The sequence below is a fragment of the Halichoeres trimaculatus genome, unplaced genomic scaffold (genome assembly GCF_033239565.1).
Source record: "Halichoeres trimaculatus isolate MK-OKI-2021-1 unplaced genomic scaffold, fHalTri1.1 fHalTri1_scaffold_10, whole genome shotgun sequence".
Taxonomy (NCBI): Eukaryota; Metazoa; Chordata; class Actinopteri; order Labriformes; family Labridae; genus Halichoeres; species Halichoeres trimaculatus.
In genome coordinates, this window is record NW_027437187.1 from 5,456,123 (window position 1) to 5,469,118 (window position 12,996).

Sequence of the window (12,996 nt, forward strand, 5' to 3'; positions counted from 1 at the left end):
GGTAGTGGCTGGGGCCAGACCTGTGTCGGGCTGCTCTTGGGTACAGAGCCGTATCCACTCGGGTTTCTCTTCAAAGCGCACAAGTCTTTCGCCTTTTACTAAAGACTTCCGTGGAGAGGAACACTCTTGAGTTGTATCTATTTTTGGCTGGCTCGGCCATTCGGCTGAGCCTCTGCGACTTGTGAGGAGCAAAGGAAACATACAATGGAGGACTGGAAAAGCACTGCACTTCTCCAGGGGTGCCGTCCAAGTCTGAGGCAGCTTGGCTAGATGGCGCTGGTGGCAATGGCCAAGGAGTGCTCTGGCACTGCATAGTGCCAGAAACATGCTGGTGGGGGGTCTGGAGTGACCCAGGGCTTGGTGTTACTGCTTCTTAAGCCTTGTGGCTTGGATGAAGAGTTGGAGCTTTTTTGCCCTTGCATGTGCATGGCAGATCACTTCCCTTCTTTTCTGAAATTCTACAGTGGCTGTGCTAGAGCCTGAGCTTTCCACAGGTTCCTGCAGCTAAGAGGCGGGCCTTAAATTGTCCGAATTTCTATCCAATAAAGCCTTTGATGACACTAGCGAGCAGACAGGCAGACAGGCAGGCAGGCTGGCAGGCTGGCTGGCTGGCTGGCAGACAGGGTTGTGGGAGAGCACAAGTGGCCTTGCAGGCCAGGAGCTGAGCGCAGCTCACCGTGAAGGTAGTGGCTGGGGCCAGACCTGTGTCGGGCTGCTCTTGGGTAGAGAGCCGTATCCACTCGGGTTTCTCTTCATAGCGCACAAGTCTTTCGCCTTTTACTAAAGACTTCCGTGGAGAGGAACACTCTTGAGTTGTATCTATTTTTGGCTGGCTCGGCCATTCGGCTGAGCCTCTGCGACTTGTGAGGAGCAAAAGAAACATACAATGGAGGACTGGAAAAGCACTGCACTTCTCCAGGGGTGCCGTCCAAGTCTGAGGCAGCTTGGCTAGATGGCGCTGGTGGCAATGGCCAAGGAGTGCTCTGGCACTGCATAGTGCCAGAAACATGCTGGTGGGGGGTCTGGAGTGACCCAGGGCTTGGTGTTACTGCTTCTTAAGCCTTGTGGCTTGGATGAAGAGTTGGAGCTTTTTTGCCCTTGCATGTGCATGGCAGATCACTTCCCTTCTTTTCTGAAATTCTACAGTGGCTGTGCTAGAGCCTGAGCTTTCCACAGGTTCCTGCAGCTAAGAGGCGGGCCTTAAATTGTCCGAATTTCTATCCAATAAAGCCTTTGATGACACTAGCGAGCAGACAGGCAGACAGGCAGACAGGCAGGCAGGCTGGCTGGCAGGCTGGCAGACAGGGTTGTGGGAGAGCACAAGTGGCCTTGCAGGCCAGGAGCTGAGCGCAGCTCACCGTGAAGGTAGTGGCTGGGGCCAGACCTGTGTCGGGCTGCTCTTGGGTACAGAGCCGTATCCACTCGGGTTTCTCTTCAAAGCGCACAAGTCTTTCGCCTTTTACTAAAGACTTCCGTGGAGAGGAACACTCTTGAGTTGTATCTATTTTTGGCTGGCTCGGCCATTCGGCTGAGCCTCTGCGACTTGTGAGGAGCAAAGGAAACATACAATGGAGGACTGGAAAAGCACTGCACTTCTCCAGGGGTGCCGTCCAAGTCTGAGGCAGCTTGGCTAGATGGCACTGGTGGCAATGGCCAAGGAGTGCTCTGGCACTGCATAGTGCCAGAAACATGCTGGTGGGGGGTCTGGAGTGACCCAGGGCTTGGTGTTACTGCTTCTTAAGCCTTGTGGCTTGGATGAAGAGTTGGAGCTTTTTTGCCCTTGCATGTGCATGGCAGATCACTTCCCTTCTTTTCTGAAATTCTACAGTGGCTGTGCTAGAGCCTGAGCTTTCCAAAGGTTCCTGCAGCTAAGAGGCGGGCCTTAAATTGTCCGAATTTCTATCCAATAAAGCCTTTGATGACACTAGCGAGCAGACAGGCAGACAGGCAGGCAGGCTGGCAGGCTGGCTGGCTGGCTGGCAGACAGGGTTGTGGGAGAGCACAAGTGGCCTTGCAGGCCAGGAGCTGAGCGCAGCTCACCGTGAAGGTAGTGGCTGGGGCCAGACCTGTGTCGGGCTGCTCTTGGGTAGAGAGCCGTATCCACTCGGGTTTCTCTTCAAAGCGCACAAGTCTTTCGCCTTTTACTAAAGACTTCCGTGGAGAGGAACACTCTTGAGTTGTATCTATTTTTGGCTGGCTCGGCCATTCGGCTGAGCCTCTGCGACTTGTGAGGAGCAAAAGAAACATACAATGGAGGACTGGAAAAGCACTGCACTTCTCCAGGGGTGCCGTCCAAGTCTGAGGCAGCTTGGCTAGATGGCGCTGGTGGCAATGGCCAAGGAGTGCTCTGGCACTGCATAGTGCCAGAAACATGCTGGTGGGGGGTCTGGAGTGACCCAGGGCTTGGTGTTACTGCTTCTTAAGCCTTGTGGCTTGGATGAAGAGTTGGAGCTTTTTTGCCCTTGCATGTGCATGGCAGATCACTTCCCTTCTTTTCTGAAATTCTACAGTGGCTGTGCTAGAGCCTGAGCTTTCCACAGGTTCCTGCAGCTAAGAGGCGGGCCTTAAATTGTCCGAATTTCTATCCAATAAAGCCTTTGATGACACTAGCGAGCAGACAGGCAGACAGGCAGACAGGCAGGCAGGTTGGCTGGCAGGCTGGCAGACAGGGTTGTGGGAGAGCACAAGTGGCCTTGCAGGCCAGGAGCTGAGCGCAGCTCACCGTGAAGGTAGTGGCTGGGGCCAGACCTGTGTCGGGCTGCTCTTGGGTAGAGAGCCGTATCCACTCGGGTTTCTCTTCATAGCGCTCAAGTCTTTCGCCTTTTACTAAAGACTTCCGTGGAGAGGAACACTCTTGAGTTGTATCTATTTTTGGCTGGCTCGGCCATTCGGCTGAGCCTCTGCGACTTGTGAGGAGCAAAAGAAACATACAATGGAGGACTGGAAAAGCACTGCACTTCTCCAGGGGTGCCGTCCAAGTCTGAGGCAGCTTGGCTAGATGGCGCTGGTGGCAATGGCCAAGGAGTGCTCTGGCACTGCATAGTGCCAGAAACATGCTGGTGGGGGGTCTGGAGTGACCCAGGGCTTGGTGTTACTGCTTCTTAAGCCTTGTGGCTTGGATGAAGAGTTGGAGCTTTTTTGCCCTTGCATGTGCATGGCAGATCACTTCCCTTCTTTTCTGAAATTCTACAGTGGCTGTGCTAGAGCCTGAGCTTTCCACAGGTTCCTGCAGCTAAGAGGCGGGCCTTAAATTGTCCGAATTTCTATCCAATAAAGCCCTTTGATGACACTAGCGAGCAGACAGGCAGACAGGCAGACAGGCAGGCAGGCTGGCTGGCAGGCTGGCAGACAGGGTTGTGGGAGAGCACAAGTGGCCTTGCAGGCCAGGAGCTGAGCGCAGCTCACCGTGAAGGTAGTGGCTGGGGCCAGACCTGTGTCGGGCTGCTCTTGGGTAGAGAGCCGTATCCACTCGGGTTTCTCTTCATAGCGCACAAGTCTTTCGCCTTTTACTAAAGACTTCCGTGGAGAGGAACACTCTTGAGTTGTATCTATTTTTGGCTGGCTCGGCCATTCGGCTGAGCCTCTGCGACTTGTGAGGAGCAAAAGAAACATACAATGGAGGACTGGAAAAGCACTGCACTTCTCCAGGGGTGCCGTCCAAGTCTGAGGCAGCTTGGCTAGATGGCGCTGGTGGCAATGGCCAAGGAGTGCTCTGGCACTGCATAGTGCCAGAAACATGCTGGTGGGGGGTCTGGAGTGACCCAGGGCTTGGTGTTACTGCTTCTTAAGCCTTGTGGCTTGGATGAAGAGTTGGAGCTTTTTTGCCCTTGCATGTGCATGGCAGATCACTTCCCTTCTTTTCTGAAATTCTACAGTGGCTGTGCTAGAGCCTGAGCTTTCCACAGGTTCCTGCAGCTAAGAGGCGGGCCTTAAATTGTCCGAATTTCTATCCAATAAAGCCCTTTGATGACACTAGCGAGCAGACAGGCAGACAGGCAGACAGGCAGGCAGGCTGGCTGGCAGGCTGGCAGACAGGGTTGTGGGAGAGCACAAGTGGCCTTGCAGGCCAGGAGCTGAGCGCAGCTCACCGTGAAGGTAGTGGCTGGGGCCAGACCTGTGTCGGGCTGCTCTTGGGTAGAGAGCCGTATCCACTCGGGTTTCTCTTCATAGCGCACAAGTCTTTCGCCTTTTACTAAAGACTTCCGTGGAGAGGAACACTCTTGAGTTGTATCTATTTTTGGCTGGCTCGGCCATTCGGCTGAGCCTCTGCGACTTGTGAGGAGCAAAAGAAACATACAATGGAGGACTGGAAAAGCACTGCACTTCTCCAGGGGTGCCGTCCAAGTCTGAGGCAGCTTGGCTAGATGGCGCTGGTGGCAATGGCCAAGGAGTGCTCTGGCACTGCATAGTGCCAGAAACATGCTGGTGGGGGGTCTGGAGTGACCCAGGGCTTGGTGTTACTGCTTCTTAAGCCTTGTGGCTTGGATGAAGAGTTGGAGCTTTTTTGCCCTTGCATGTGCATGGCAGATCACTTCCCTTCTTTTCTGAAATTCTACAGTGGCTGTGCTAGAGCCTGAGCTTTCCACAGGTTCCTGCAGCTAAGAGGCGGGCCTTAAATTGTCCGAATTTCTATCCAATAAAGCCCTTTGATGACACTAGCGAGCAGACAGGCAGACAGGCAGACAGGCAGGCAGGCTGGCTGGCAGGCTGGCAGACAGGGTTGTGGGAGAGCACAAGTGGCCTTGCAGGCCAGGAGCTGAGCGCAGCTCACCGTGAAGGTAGTGGCTGGGGCCAGACCTGTGTCGGGCTGCTCTTGGGTAGAGAGCCGTATCCACTCGGGTTTCTCTTCATAGCGCACAAGTCTTTCGCCTTTTACTAAAGACTTCCGTGGAGAGGAACACTCTTGAGTTGTATCTATTTTTGGCTGGCTCGGCCATTCGGCTGAGCCTCTGCGACTTGTGAGGAGCAAAAGAAACATACAATGGAGGACTGGAAAAGCACTGCACTTCTCCAGGGGTGCCGTCCAAGTCTGAGGCAGCTTGGCTAGATGGCGCTGGTGGCAATGGCCAAGGAGTGCTCTGGCACTGCATAGTGCCAGAAACATGCTGGTGGGGGGTCTGGAGTGACCCAGGGCTTGGTGTTACTGCTTCTTAAGCCTTGTGGCTTGGATGAAGAGTTGGAGCTTTTTTGCCCTTGCATGTGCATGGCAGATCACTTCCCTTCTTTTCTGAAATTCTACAGTGGCTGTGCTAGAGCCTGAGCTTTCCACAGGTTCCTGCAGCTAAGAGGCGGGCCTTAAATTGTCCGAATTTCTATCCAATAAAGCCCTTTGATGACACTAGCGAGCAGACAGGCAGACAGGCAGACAGGCAGGCAGGCTGGCTGGCAGGCTGGCAGACAGGGTTGTGGGATAGCACAAGTGGCCTTGCAGGCCAGGAGCTGAGCGCAGCTCACCGTGAAGGTAGTGGCCGGGGCCAGACCTGTGTCGGGCTGCTCTTGGGTAGAGAGCCGTATCCACTCGGGTTTCTCTTCATAGCGCACAAGTCTTTCGCCTTTTACTAAAGACTTCCGTGGAGAGGAACACTCTTGAGTTGTATCTATTTTTGGCTGGCTCGGCCATTCGGCTGAGCCTCTGCGACTTGTGAGGAGCAAAAGAAACATACAATGGAGGACTGGAAAAGCACTGCACTTCTCCAGGGGTGCCGTCCAAGTCTGAGGCAGCTTGGCTAGATGGCGCTGGTGGCAATGGCCAAGGAGTGCTCTGGCACTGCATAGTGCCAGAAACATGCTGGTGGGGGGTCTGGAGTGACCCAGGGCTTGGTGTTACTGCTTCTTAAGCCTTGTGGCTTGGATGAAGAGTTGGAGCTTTTTTGCCCTTGCATGTGCATGGCAGATCACTTCCCTTCTTTTCTGAAATTCTACAGTGGCTGTGCTAGAGCCTGAGCTTTCCACAGGTTCCTGCAGCTAAGAGGCGGGCCTTAAATTGTCCGAATTTCTATCCAATAAAGCCCTTTGATGACACTAGCGAGCAGACAGGCAGACAGGCAGACAGGCAGGCAGGCTGGCTGGCAGGCTGGCAGACAGGGTTGTGGGAGAGCACAAGTGGCCTTGCAGGCCAGGAGCTGAGCGCAGCTCACCGTGAAGGTAGTGGCTGGGGCCAGACCTGTGTCGGGCTGCTCTTGGGTAGAGAGCCGTATCCACTCGGGTTTCTCTTCATAGCGCACAAGTCTTTCGCCTTTTACTAAAGACTTCCGTGGAGAGGAACACTCTTGAGTTGTATCTATTTTTGGCTGGCTCGGCCATTCGGCTGAGCCTCTGCGACTTGTGAGGAGCAAAAGAAACATACAATGGAGGACTGGAAAAGCACTGCACTTCTCCAGGGGTGCCGTCCAAGTCTGAGGCAGCTTGGCTAGATGGCGCTGGTGGCAATGGCCAAGGAGTGCTCTGGCACTGCATAGTGCCAGAAACATGCTGGTGGGGGGTCTGGAGTGACCCAGGGCTTGGTGTTACTGCTTCTTAAGCCTTGTGGCTTGGATGAAGAGTTGGAGCTTTTTTGCCCTTGCATGTGCATGGCAGATCACTTCCCTTCTTTTCTGAAATTCTACAGTGGCTGTGCTAGAGCCTGAGCTTTCCACAGGTTCCTGCAGCTAAGAGGCGGGCCTTAAATTGTCCGAATTTCTATCCAATAAAGCCCTTTGATGACACTAGCGAGCAGACAGGCAGACAGGCAGACAGGCAGGCAGGCTGGCTGGCAGGCTGGCAGACAGGGTTGTGGGAGAGCACAAGTGGCCTTGCAGGCCAGGAGCTGAGCGCAGCTCACCGTGAAGGTAGTGGCTGGGGCCAGACCTGTGTCGGGCTGCTCTTGGGTAGAGAGCCGTATCCACTCGGGTTTCTCTTCATAGCGCACAAGTCTTTCGCCTTTTACTAAAGACTTCCGTGGAGAGGAACACTCTTGAGTTGTATCTATTTTTGGCTGGCTCGGCCATTCGGCTGAGCCTCTGCGACTTGTGAGGAGCAAAAGAAACATACAATGGAGGACTGGAAAAGCACTGCACTTCTCCAGGGGTGCCGTCCAAGTCTGAGGCAGCTTGGCTAGATGGCGCTGGTGGCAATGGCCAAGGAGTGCTCTGGCACTGCATAGTGCCAGAAACATGCTGGTGGGGGGTCTGGAGTGACCCAGGGCTTGGTGTTACTGCTTCTTAAGCCTTGTGGCTTGGATGAAGAGTTGGAGCTTTTTTGCCCTTGCATGTGCATGGCAGATCACTTCCCTTCTTTTCTGAAATTCTACAGTGGCTGTGCTAGAGCCTGAGCTTTCCACAGGTTCCTGCAGCTAAGAGGCGGGCCTTAAATTGTCCGAATTTCTATCCAATAAAGCCCTTTGATGACACTAGCGAGCAGACAGGCAGACAGGCAGACAGGCAGGCAGGCTGGCTGGCAGGCTGGCAGACAGGGTTGTGGGATAGCACAAGTGGCCTTGCAGGCCAGGAGCTGAGCGCAGCTCACCGTGAAGGTAGTGGCTGGGGCCAGACCTGTGTCGGGCTGCTCTTGGGTAGAGAGCCGTATCCACTCGGGTTTCTCTTCATAGCGCACAAGTCTTTCGCCTTTTACTAAAGACTTCCGTGGAGAGGAACACTCTTGAGTTGTATCTATTTTTGGCTGGCTCGGCCATTCGGCTGAGCCTCTGCGACTTGTGAGGAGCAAAAGAAACATACAATGGAGGACTGGAAAAGCACTGCACTTCTCCAGGGGTGCCGTCCAAGTCTGAGGCAGCTTGGCTAGATGGCGCTGGTGGCAATGGCCAAGGAGTGCTCTGGCACTGCATAGTGCCAGAAACATGCTGGTGGGGGGTCTGGAGTGACCCAGGGCTTGGTGTTACTGCTTCTTAAGCCTTGTGGCTTGGATGAAGAGTTGGAGCTTTTTTGCCCTTGCATGTGCATGGCAGATCACTTCCCTTCTTTTCTGAAATTCTACAGTGGCTGTGCTAGAGCCTGAGCTTTCCACAGGTTCCTGCAGCTAAGAGGCGGGCCTTAAATTGTCCGAATTTCTATCCAATAAAGCCCTTTGATGACACTAGCGAGCAGACAGGCAGACAGGCAGACAGGCAGGCAGGCTGGCTGGCAGGCTGGCAGACAGGGTTGTGGGAGAGCACAAGTGGCCTTGCAGGCCAGGAGCTGAGCGCAGCTCACCGTGAAGGTAGTGGCTGGGGCCAGACCTGTGTCGGGCTGCTCTTGGGTAGAGAGCCGTATCCACTCGGGTTTCTCTTCATAGCGCACAAGTCTTTCGCCTTTTACTAAAGACTTCCGTGGAGAGGAACACTCTTGAGTTGTATCTATTTTTGGCTGGCTCGGCCATTCGGCTGAGCCTCTGCGACTTGTGAGGAGCAAAAGAAACATACAATGGAGGACTGGAAAAGCACTGCACTTCTCCAGGGGTGCCGTCCAAGTCTGAGGCAGCTTGGCTAGATGGCGCTGGTGGCAATGGCCAAGGAGTGCTCTGGCACTGCATAGTGCCAGAAACATGCTGGTGGGGGGTCTGGAGTGACCCAGGGCTTGGTGTTACTGCTTCTTAAGCCTTGTGGCTTGGATGAAGAGTTGGAGCTTTTTTGCCCTTGCATGTGCATGGCAGATCACTTCCCTTCTTTTCTGAAATTCTACAGTGGCTGTGCTAGAGCCTGAGCTTTCCACAGGTTCCTGCAGCTAAGAGGCGGGCCTTAAATTGTCCGAATTTCTATCCAATAAAGCCCTTTGATGACACTAGCGAGCAGACAGGCAGACAGGCAGACAGGCTGGCAGGCTGGCAGACAGGGTTGTGGGAGAGCACAAGTGGCCTTGCAGGCCAGGAGCTGAGCGCAGCTCACCGTGAAGGTAGTGGCTGGGGCCAGACCTGTGTCGGGCTGCTCTTGGGTAGAGAGCCGTATCCACTCGGGTTTCTCTTCATAGCGCACAAGTCTTTCGCCTTTTACTAAAGACTTCCGTGGAGAGGAACACTCTTGAGTTGTATCTATTTTTGGCTGGCTCGGCCATTCGGCTGAGCCTCTGCGACTTGTGAGGAGCAAAAGAAACATACAATGGAGGACTGGAAAAGCACTGCACTTCTCCAGGGGTGCCGTCCAAGTCTGAGGCAGCTTGGCTAGATGGCGCTGGTGGCAATGGCCAAGGAGTGCTCTGGCACTGCATAGTGCCAGAAACATGCTGGTGGGGGGTCTGGAGTGACCCAGGGCTTGGTGTTACTGCTTCTTAAGCCTTGTGGCTTGGATGAAGAGTTGGAGCTTTTTTGCCCTTGCATGTGCATGGCAGATCACTTCCCTTCTTTTCTGAAATTCTACAGTGGCTGTGCTAGAGCCTGAGCTTTCCACAGGTTCCTGCAGCTAAGAGGCGGGCCTTAAATTGTCCGAATTTCTATCCAATAAAGCCCTTTGATGACACTAGCGAGCAGACAGGCAGACAGGCAGACAGGCAGGCAGGCTGGCTGGCAGGCTGGCAGACAGGGTTGTGGGAGAGCACAAGTGGCCTTGCAGGCCAGGAGCTGAGCGCAGCTCACCGTGAAGGTAGTGGCTGGGGCCAGACCTGTGTCGGGCTGCTCTTGGGTAGAGAGCCGTATCCACTCGGGTTTCTCTTCATAGCGCACAAGTCTTTCGCCTTTTACTAAAGACTTCCGTGGAGAGGAACACTCTTGAGTTGTATCTATTTTTGGCTGGCTCGGCCATTCGGCTGAGCCTCTGCGACTTGTGAGGAGCAAAAGAAACATACAATGGAGGACTGGAAAAGCACTGCACTTCTCCAGGGGTGCCGTCCAAGTCTGAGGCAGCTTGGCTAGATGGCGCTGGTGGCAATGGCCAAGGAGTGCTCTGGCACTGCATAGTGCCAGAAACATGCTGGTGGGGGGTCTGGAGTGACCCAGGGCTTGGTGTTACTGCTTCTTAAGCCTTGTGGCTTGGATGAAGAGTTGGAGCTTTTTTGCCCTTGCATGTGCATGGCAGATCACTTCCCTTCTTTTCTGAAATTCTACAGTGGCTGTGCTAGAGCCTGAGCTTTCCACAGGTTCCTGCAGCTAAGAGGCGGGCCTTAAATTGTCCGAATTTCTATCCAATAAAGCCCTTTGATGACACTAGCGAGCAGACAGGCAGACAGGCAGACAGGCAGGCAGGCTGGCTGGCAGGCTGGCAGACAGGGTTGTGGGATAGCACAAGTGGCCTTGCAGGCCAGGAGCTGAGCGCAGCTCACCGTGAAGGTAGTGGCTGGGGCCAGACCTGTGTCGGGCTGCTCTTGGGTAGAGAGCCGTATCCACTCGGGTTTCTCTTCATAGCGCACAAGTCTTTCGCCTTTTACTAAAGACTTCCGTGGAGAGGAACACTCTTGAGTTGTATCTATTTTTGGCTGGCTCGGCCATTCGGCTGAGCCTCTGCGACTTGTGAGGAGCAAAAGAAACATACAATGGAGGACTGGAAAAGCACTGCACTTCTCCAGGGGTGCCGTCCAAGTCTGAGGCAGCTTGGCTAGATGGCGCTGGTGGCAATGGCCAAGGAGTGCTCTGGCACTGCATAGTGCCAGAAACATGCTGGTGGGGGGTCTGGAGTGACCCAGGGCTTGGTGTTACTGCTTCTTAAGCCTTGTGGCTTGGATGAAGAGTTGGAGCTTTTTTGCCCTTGCATGTGCATGGCAGATCACTTCCCTTCTTTTCTGAAATTCTACAGTGGCTGTGCTAGAGCCTGAGCTTTCCACAGGTTCCTGCAGCTAAGAGGCGGGCCTTAAATTGTCCGAATTTCTATCCAATAAAGCCTTTGATGACTTTAGCGAGCAGACAGGCAGACAGGCAGACAGGCAGGCAGGCTGGCTGGCAGGCTGGCAGACAGGGTTGTGGGAGAGCACAAGTGGCCTTGCAGGCCAGGAGCTGAGCGCAGCTCACCGTGAAGGTAGTGGCTGGGGCCAGACCTGTGTCGGGCTGCTCTTGGGTAGAGAGCTGTATCCACTCGGGTTTCTCTTCATAGCGCACAAGTCTTTCGCCTTTTACTAAAGACTTCCGTGGAGAGGAACACTCTTGAGTTGTATCTATTTTTGGCTGGCTCGGCCATTCGGCTGAGCCCCTGCGACTTGTGAGGAGCAAAAGAAACATACAATAGAGGACTGGAAAAGCACTGCACTTCTCCAGGGGTGCCGTCCAAGTCTGAGGCAGCTTGGCTAGATGGCGCTGGTGGCAATGGCCAAGGAGTGCTCTGGCACTGCATAGTGCCAGAAACATGCTGGTGGGGGGTCTGGAGTGACCCAGGGCTTGGTGTTACTGCTTCTTAAGCCTTGTGGCTTGGATGAAGAGTTGGAGCTTTTTTGCCCTTGCATGTGCATGGCAGATCACTTCCCTTCTTTTCTGAAATTCTACAGTGGCTGTGCTAGAGCCTGAGCTTTCCACAGGTTCCTGCAGCTAAGAGGCGGGCCTTAAATTGTCCGAATTTCTATCCAATAAAGCCTTTGATGACGCTAGCGAGCAGACAGGCAGACAGGCAGACAGGCAGGCAGGCTGGCTGGCAGGCTGGCAGACAGGGTTGTGGGAGAGCACAAGTGGCCTTGCAGGCCAGGAGCTGAGCGCAGCTCACCGTGAAGGTAGTGGCTGGGGCCAGACCTGTGTCGGGCTGCTCTTGGGTGGAGAGCCGTATCCACTCGGGTTTCTCTTCATAGCGCACAAGTCTTTCGCCTTTTACTAAAGACTTCCGTGGAGAGGAACACTCTTGAGTTGTATCTATTTTTGGCTGGCTCGGCCATTCGGCTGAGCCTCTGCGACTTGTGAGGAGCAAAGGAAACATACAATGGAGGACTGGAAAAGCACTGCACTTCTCCAGGGGTGCCGTCCAAGTCTGAGGCAGCTTGGCTAGATGGCGCTGGTGGCAATGGCCAAGGAGTGCTCTGGCACTGCATAGTGCCAGAAACATGCTGGTGGGGGGTCTGGAGTGACCCAGGGCTTGGTGTTACTGCTTCTTAAGCCTTGTGGCTTGGATGAAGAGTTGGAGCTTTTTTGCCCTTGCATGTGCATGGCAGATCACTTCCCTTCTTTTCTGAAATTCTACAGTGGCTGAGCTAGAGCCTGAGCTTTCCACAGGTTCCTGCAGCTAAGAGGCGGGCCTTAAATTGTCCGAATTTCTATCCAATAAAGCCTTTGATGACACTAGCGAGCAGACAGGCAGACAGGCAGACAGGCAGACAGGAAGGCAGGCTGGCTGGCAGGCTGGCAGACAGGGTTGTGGGAGAGCACAAGTGGCCTTGCAGGCCAGGAGCTGAGCGCAGCTCACCGTGAAGGTAGTGGCTGGGGCCAGACCTGTGTCGGGCTGCTCTTGGGTGGAGAGCCGTATCCACTCGGGTTTCTCTTCATAGCGCACAAGTCTTTTGCCTTTTACTAAAGACTTCCGTGGAGAGGAACACTCTTGAGTTGTATCTATTTTTGGCTGGCTCGGCCATTCGGCTGAGCCTCTGCGACTTGTGAGGAGCAAAAGAAACATACAATGGAGGACTGGAAAAGCACTGCACTTCTCCAGGGGTGCCATCCAAGTCTGAGGCAGCTTGGCTAGATGGCGCTGGTGGCAATGGCCAAGGAGTGCTCTGGCACTGCATAGTGCCAGAAACATGCTGGTGGGGGGTCTGGAGTGACCCAGGGCTTGGTGTTACTGCTTCTTAAGCCTTGTGGCTTGGATGAAGAGTTGGAGCTTTTTTGCCCTTGCATGTGCATGGCAGATCACTTCCCTTCTTTTCTGAAATTCTACAGTGGCTGTGCTAGAGCCTGAGCTTTCCACAGGTTCCTGCAGCTAAGAGGCGGGCCTTAAATTGTCCGAATTTCTATCCAATAAAGCCTTTGATGTCTTTAGCGAGCAGACAGGCAGACAGGCAGGCAGGCTGGCAGGCTGGCTGGCAGGCTGGCAGACAGGGTTGTGGGAGAGCACAAGTGGCCTTGCAGGCCAGGAGCTGAGCGCAGCTCACCGTGAAGGTAGTGGCTGGGGCCAAACCTGTGTCGGGC

General features: G+C 54.3%; 19 non-coding genes across 19 annotated transcripts; all 19 read left to right on the plus strand.

Moving 5' to 3' along the window:
• Positions 1 to 54: 54 nt before the first annotated feature.
• LOC141797244 (U5 spliceosomal RNA) lies at positions 55 to 169 on the plus strand. Its single transcript, XR_012598989.1, has one exon. It is a non-coding gene; the product is annotated as a U5 spliceosomal RNA (small nuclear RNA).
• Positions 170 to 736: 567 nt separating this feature from the next.
• Positions 737 to 851, plus strand: LOC141797186 (U5 spliceosomal RNA). The gene has a single exon (XR_012598934.1). It is a non-coding gene; the product is annotated as a U5 spliceosomal RNA (small nuclear RNA).
• A 567-nt stretch (positions 852 to 1,418) lies between these two features.
• On the plus strand, positions 1,419 to 1,533 carry LOC141797245 (U5 spliceosomal RNA). Its single transcript, XR_012598990.1, has one exon. It is a non-coding gene; the product is annotated as a U5 spliceosomal RNA (small nuclear RNA).
• Positions 1,534 to 2,100: 567 nt separating this feature from the next.
• Positions 2,101 to 2,215, plus strand: LOC141797246 (U5 spliceosomal RNA). The gene has a single exon (XR_012598991.1). It is a non-coding gene; the product is annotated as a U5 spliceosomal RNA (small nuclear RNA).
• Positions 2,216 to 2,782: 567 nt separating this feature from the next.
• On the plus strand, positions 2,783 to 2,897 carry LOC141797256 (U5 spliceosomal RNA). The gene has a single exon (XR_012599000.1). It is a non-coding gene; the product is annotated as a U5 spliceosomal RNA (small nuclear RNA).
• Positions 2,898 to 3,465: 568 nt separating this feature from the next.
• On the plus strand, positions 3,466 to 3,580 carry LOC141797187 (U5 spliceosomal RNA). The gene has a single exon (XR_012598935.1). It is a non-coding gene; the product is annotated as a U5 spliceosomal RNA (small nuclear RNA).
• Positions 3,581 to 4,148: 568 nt separating this feature from the next.
• LOC141797188 (U5 spliceosomal RNA) lies at positions 4,149 to 4,263 on the plus strand. The gene has a single exon (XR_012598936.1). It is a non-coding gene; the product is annotated as a U5 spliceosomal RNA (small nuclear RNA).
• Positions 4,264 to 4,831: 568 nt separating this feature from the next.
• LOC141797189 (U5 spliceosomal RNA) lies at positions 4,832 to 4,946 on the plus strand. Its single transcript, XR_012598937.1, has one exon. It is a non-coding gene; the product is annotated as a U5 spliceosomal RNA (small nuclear RNA).
• Positions 4,947 to 5,514: 568 nt separating this feature from the next.
• On the plus strand, positions 5,515 to 5,629 carry LOC141797190 (U5 spliceosomal RNA). The gene has a single exon (XR_012598938.1). It is a non-coding gene; the product is annotated as a U5 spliceosomal RNA (small nuclear RNA).
• Positions 5,630 to 6,197: 568 nt separating this feature from the next.
• LOC141797191 (U5 spliceosomal RNA) lies at positions 6,198 to 6,312 on the plus strand. Its single transcript, XR_012598939.1, has one exon. It is a non-coding gene; the product is annotated as a U5 spliceosomal RNA (small nuclear RNA).
• Positions 6,313 to 6,880: 568 nt separating this feature from the next.
• LOC141797192 (U5 spliceosomal RNA) lies at positions 6,881 to 6,995 on the plus strand. The gene has a single exon (XR_012598940.1). It is a non-coding gene; the product is annotated as a U5 spliceosomal RNA (small nuclear RNA).
• A 568-nt stretch (positions 6,996 to 7,563) lies between these two features.
• LOC141797193 (U5 spliceosomal RNA) lies at positions 7,564 to 7,678 on the plus strand. Its single transcript, XR_012598941.1, has one exon. It is a non-coding gene; the product is annotated as a U5 spliceosomal RNA (small nuclear RNA).
• A 568-nt stretch (positions 7,679 to 8,246) lies between these two features.
• On the plus strand, positions 8,247 to 8,361 carry LOC141797194 (U5 spliceosomal RNA). The gene has a single exon (XR_012598942.1). It is a non-coding gene; the product is annotated as a U5 spliceosomal RNA (small nuclear RNA).
• A 556-nt stretch (positions 8,362 to 8,917) lies between these two features.
• LOC141797196 (U5 spliceosomal RNA) lies at positions 8,918 to 9,032 on the plus strand. The gene has a single exon (XR_012598943.1). It is a non-coding gene; the product is annotated as a U5 spliceosomal RNA (small nuclear RNA).
• Positions 9,033 to 9,600: 568 nt separating this feature from the next.
• On the plus strand, positions 9,601 to 9,715 carry LOC141797198 (U5 spliceosomal RNA). The gene has a single exon (XR_012598945.1). It is a non-coding gene; the product is annotated as a U5 spliceosomal RNA (small nuclear RNA).
• A 568-nt stretch (positions 9,716 to 10,283) lies between these two features.
• On the plus strand, positions 10,284 to 10,398 carry LOC141797199 (U5 spliceosomal RNA). Its single transcript, XR_012598946.1, has one exon. It is a non-coding gene; the product is annotated as a U5 spliceosomal RNA (small nuclear RNA).
• Positions 10,399 to 10,965: 567 nt separating this feature from the next.
• On the plus strand, positions 10,966 to 11,080 carry LOC141797200 (U5 spliceosomal RNA). Its single transcript, XR_012598947.1, has one exon. It is a non-coding gene; the product is annotated as a U5 spliceosomal RNA (small nuclear RNA).
• A 567-nt stretch (positions 11,081 to 11,647) lies between these two features.
• On the plus strand, positions 11,648 to 11,762 carry LOC141797201 (U5 spliceosomal RNA). Its single transcript, XR_012598948.1, has one exon. It is a non-coding gene; the product is annotated as a U5 spliceosomal RNA (small nuclear RNA).
• A 575-nt stretch (positions 11,763 to 12,337) lies between these two features.
• LOC141797227 (U5 spliceosomal RNA) lies at positions 12,338 to 12,452 on the plus strand. Its single transcript, XR_012598973.1, has one exon. It is a non-coding gene; the product is annotated as a U5 spliceosomal RNA (small nuclear RNA).
• The last annotated feature ends 544 nt before the right edge of the window (positions 12,453 to 12,996 follow it).